At 38.0% G+C, this 5,288-nt stretch overlaps 1 pseudogene; it reads left to right on the top strand.

Moving 5' to 3' along the window:
* The first annotated feature begins 977 nt into the window (after positions 1–977).
* On the top strand, positions 978–1,186 carry LOC101718479 (BBSome-interacting protein 1 pseudogene; annotated as a pseudogene).
* Positions 1,187–5,288: the final 4,102 nt, after the last annotated feature.

The following is a 5,288-nucleotide window of genomic DNA, read 5'->3' as shown; positions in this document are numbered from 1 at the left end:
TCATGGATGAAGGAGTAATGGAGTAAAAGTTCCCAGGTCTCCACTTCTCGTAACAGAGTTGTACATCTACACCATTTTCCCTGAGACCACTGTGACTCCTACTCCATGGTGCTGGCAGAGTATATTCCCCCACTCCATTGCCTTTGTACATGGGCATATTACTTGGTTTTGAGTAGGGAAAGTCCATTGAGGCTTTGAAGATGCTTGTATGGATTCGCTGGTTCTCTGGATCTGCTATCCACCAAGAGAAAATAGGCCACAGGTTCCACAAGAAGAAGCATGAGTGGAGGAAAAACTGATTCACATCCTGCAACATCCCTGCTCCAACTCATGTGCACACTTGTAATTCACCAAAATTTCATGACTGAAATGTCACTAATGCAATGGTCCTTGATCAAAATAAGGAAGACATACATATCGGATGGATGGGCTATAAAGAATATTCTAATCAGGAGAAGCAGCACAAGCAAGGTCATCCAGCACCCAAAAGGCTTGCTATAGACTACAAAACTGGTCAATGAATAGTACTGTGGGATGTAAGTGGGTCATGAGAGTAGACTGTGATATCGTAAGCCTGTGGATCATAGAAGAGTTTGTAGACATATTGTGAGATTTTAACCTTTATCCCAAGATATTAAGAAATTAGTGAAGCAGCTGGCCTGGCTGGAGCCTTCGGGGCCAGGAGCACCCTGACGGGGCTGGAGCAGCCCTCAGGGCGGATCCCCTAACTCCTGCAAAATGGAGCTCTGAGAGCACCTCGCAAGCCCAGACTAAGTACAGTACTCCAGTCCCTGACCTCTGGAGAATTCCAGAGCTTGAGGAATCTTTCCACGCCAACTATAAAAGAAAAAGAGATTCCCCCACCTCCGCGGCTTGAGTCAAGAACTTTGAGTCATCTTGATAATACCAGATTGGATGCCTAAAGCTTCGAAAAAAAAGAGAGCAGAACTTTCAGGAAAACTGACTGTATCGACAGCATGGTAGATGTGAAGTCAGTGTTCGCGGAGGTTCTTCCAAAACAAGGGCAATTGTCTGTGGAAGATGTAACCACAATGGTGCTGTGTAAACCCAAACTTTTACCCTTAAAATCTCTGACTTGAAAAACTGGAGAAAAATGCAGCAAGCAGCACAAGATACCCTTCGCCAACAGGAAATGTCAGAAAAGAAAAACGGGAAAAAACGTTAGCACTTCAGAGCACCCTATCTTACCTACAGTATATTACTAGCTAAAGTATAATCTGTACCTGTATGCTGAAAATAGTATTTATTAATAAATTGGTAGTACTCATATAAATAATTTTAAAATACCAAAGATTGATAAAACTTGTTAAACACTGGTTTAAATTAAGTACAGTTAACTTTGAACCAAACGTTTTGGGATTTTCATGGTTTCTAAACTACAATTTAAATTACCATTCTCCACTCCTAGTACAAGTTTGACATAGGCATAAATAACTAAATCCAACTTTTATGTAGAGCATTTTTACATGTTTATTACAAATATGAATCTGAACATAAAATGTTCATGCTTTTACATTACCTAATTAAAACATCTTTTAACCAATTTTGTGAGCCACGTCATGTTTGTTACCTTGCCTGACCAGTAAAGATCCTACCAGTAGTCACAAAACTAGTTTCTTAAATGTGATTTTTAAGAAACTCAGCTATTTTGTAGTTAGCTTTTAATTATATTAATTTCAAGGACTGAAGAATTACATGAGTATTTTTACCATCTAGGTATCAAACAAAAAGCTGAAAATGCTTATAATTATATAAGCCTGAATAATAATGGGCTTAAAGAAACTGTAAGACAAATATGAACATTAAATTTGGGGTGTTCTCAAAGGCTGTACCTAAACTTGTAATAGTTGACTTCCTAAGAATACTTTTGAAAATTAATGCAATCTTGGTTAGTTTTGCTGCAGTCAATGGGGAATTTAAATTATCAGACTTTGAGGCCTTGCTAAGTAATTAGGCTTTGCAAAAAGGAGGTTAGTAATATAATCATTCTTTAGGTAACTTATTTATTGGTAATTAGTATTTTCTCAGGCACTGAGTAAATGTAAAGCTTTGAGTCCCTGGAGAAGAAAATTTTCTAACTAATTATTTAGTAACAGAATTTAAGAATGACAGAAGCTAGGCTCTAGGTCACATCACTGAAAAATGGAGTACAGCGTACATGTATTTCTCAGTATAATAGAAGACTTTTTTTTTACTATTACATTTTTTACTTAGAAGTCTGCAAGTAAAAAAAGATTATGAGACTTAAATCAACTAGGTTCAAATGTGCTTCCTTATATGACTTAACATTTGCTATATGAAATTTAAGTTTAGTGTTTCATTTTTTTTTTTTTGCAGTGCTGGGGATAGTACCTAGGGCCTAATAGCATGTTAGGCAAGAAATTAAAAGGCTGTTTTTGAAAGACCTCAAGTAAATGTACTCTCAATAAAGAATCAACACTGAAAAAAAAAGAAATTAGTGAAGCAAACAAAAGATACAGTCAAACCTAAATTTTAGAAGGACTGATTTAGCAACAATGTGGGAGAATATTGGGAGTAGAACAAGAGATAGGTCAGAACACCAGTGAGTGATGCTGAGGACTGAGAGGTGAACACAGGCCTCATAGAGGCTAAGGAGTTAAGCCCACCATAGACAGCAACATAGTGTTCTACAAAAACTACTACCTAAAATATGTAGCAAACTGAGTTCAGGATAGATTTTTAATCAATTTTCAGAAAAAGCAATTTTCCCAATGAATGATCAGTTCACTGAAAGCCAATTTCTTTAAAGGCAAACCATTTGACAACACTATAAATAAATGTAAGACAGTGTTGAAGGTATAGGAGGACAGGGAGAGGCAGGGACAGATGCAGGTGGGGAAGGGAGTAGCTGGGGGACTGGGAGAGGGACAGGGAGCAGGGAAGCATCAATAAAATTTTGAGGAAAACAGTCTGGATAACTCATCAAATTAGTTCTTGCAAACTGGCTTTCATTGATTTTCAGTGAGTTGCTCAGTTTCCTAATTGGAGACCTTCAGGAAGCAAATAGTATACTCGTGGAGTGTAGCTGAACCCAATTTAATAAAGGTACAATAGGTACAATTTAGAGCAAAGTGGGAAGAGTAAAAACAAGATCTGATGAAGCATCAAGAGATAAACAACTGTGAAAATGCTTTTCCATTTTGGCCTAAGGAGACGAGGGAAGGGAAGCTTTCCTGCTGTTTCTGGTATGCTGGAAAAGGGCTGAGAAGAATGAAGCAACCTACAACCAGCTAAAATTGTCTATGCTCAGTTCCCCTTTCTAAATTGTTTCTCAAGGCACTAGATGGGCTTGTGGTTGGTGTGGGATGATTAAGGGCCATGCTCAGACCACATGTGTTTGCCAGCATGCTGGTGTGCAAGTGGATGCATGCACGTACGGGACATGAAAGTAAAAATACAAAAAGCCTTGACCCTCTATCTTTACTTTAAAGAGGACATTGCAGGTCTTATATTACATATCCACTAGAAAATACTAAACAATAAGACATGATCTCCTGAGAAGCCTACAGAGGTGGGGAAAAAACCATATACAGATGACAGTTCAAGGTAACATATGCTAAGTGGCACCAAGGTTCAGAAAAATGTTAGCTAAAGTTCAGATAGTTGTTCTTTTTAGTTTATCTTTTACATTTTGTGAATTACATCACTGGAAAAATTTCTCTCATTTTATTTCAGGGCAAAAATTATGGTCCATCATTAGGCAGTCTGCTGAACTTTTTGACAGGTACATTTTGAGTATAAACTTTATCTTTGGCTCTATTTTATATTCTGGCTTTCATTTTTCTCTTTGCCTACTTTCTCACCTAAGTCTGATTTAGTTATTATGTAGTGAAGTGAGAAGAATGTAATTCAAATTTGATGTTAATACCCAAATGACCTCATATAAAAAATGTAACTTTTCTGAGGTTCCTTATTTGCAAATTTTTAACCCTAGACACTCTTTTATAAGAATTTCTATTAATACCACATAGCAGTCTTAGTCTTAGCAGTGATTTTCTTGGAAGACTACTATCTTCTAAATTCACCTAAAGTTCAGGGTTGAGGATAAATGTCCTCATGTTCAAAAAATAGCTGCTTGGAGCAGTGGTGTCAATGAGGCCATCATCACTCTCCGATGAAGAGTCTCTGGAAATTTGCAGGGGTAATTTTGGTTGTCACATAGATGAGGTGGTGAGGGTACTACCCTAACACTTAGTGGAGGGTGGAGGTGGGCATACTTGACATCCTGTAATCCACAAGACAGTCCCACCCAGCAAAGAATTGTCCCACTTCCTCTACTACCTTCAAGTGCCCTGTTGGTGAAAAACCTCTTTTAGAAGTCCCTAAACCCCAAATTTAAGGTCACTGTATATAAAAAGAAAACTATACAGTATGCTCAAGGAAACTCACAAATATGCTCAAAAGGGGCATCTGTGCTCTGCCTCCCTTAGAGAATGGTTTTACTGCCACAAACTATACCAAACATATGCACCGAGAAAGCTTTACCCTTTTCCCCTACTCCTGCCTTCTGGTTGCAACACACTAGAGAAGGAAGCCACACCTAGAAGTAGCAAGCAGCAAAGCAAAAGGAAGAAGGGGCCATTTCCTTCTGTCCACTGAAGCTCCCAAGCAAAAGAAACCCTAAAATGTTAATATATTAATTTTAAGTATATATAATTGAAGTTTTACTTGGGGAAGGAGTAGAAAGTTTCAAAGCCTAAAAATAAATCATTAGTACTGTAAAGAGGCATAACCAAAAACTATGGGATGTGTCAGAAATGATTATAGGGAGGGTTCTTGAAAGTGGAGATTTCTAAAGGCACTGAAGAGAGGAAGAACAGTTCAGTCCTGATTGTTCTTCCCTTAAGATAAACCCATGCAATTAAGCAGCTCATAAGTGATCTAAACATTATCATTACTCACCCTTATAAGGGCCATGAACTAGCTGATGCTGCAGACCAGGTTCTTTTGGCCACATTGTGTGAGACACTCTGGGTTCCAAGTGGAAGCATGTAAGTCCTTTCCTTCCAACCTCCCACACCATTCAGAGGAAGTTCTTTAAAAGCAGGTTGATGAAAAATAGAATTTTCAGAAACACTCATTTAGACAAACACATACAAGGACAAAACTTGAGGATAGGGTTTCAATGAAACAGAACTAGAGAAAAGACTACTCCTATAGAAATCTCTTCTAAGCCCAGGGTATCTGCTCCTTTAGACATATACACTATGTCGATAGTTTGGCTCTTGGACAACCAAGAGAAAACT

This window comes from Heterocephalus glaber, unplaced genomic scaffold, assembly GCF_053883595.1.
Source record: "Heterocephalus glaber isolate CG9 unplaced genomic scaffold, H.glaber_assembly_v1.0 deba00001586, whole genome shotgun sequence".
NCBI classification, from domain to species: Eukaryota; Metazoa; Chordata; class Mammalia; order Rodentia; family Bathyergidae; genus Heterocephalus; species Heterocephalus glaber.
Note: the sequence above shows the minus strand (reverse complement) of the source record. Positions and strands in the feature narration are given on the sequence as shown.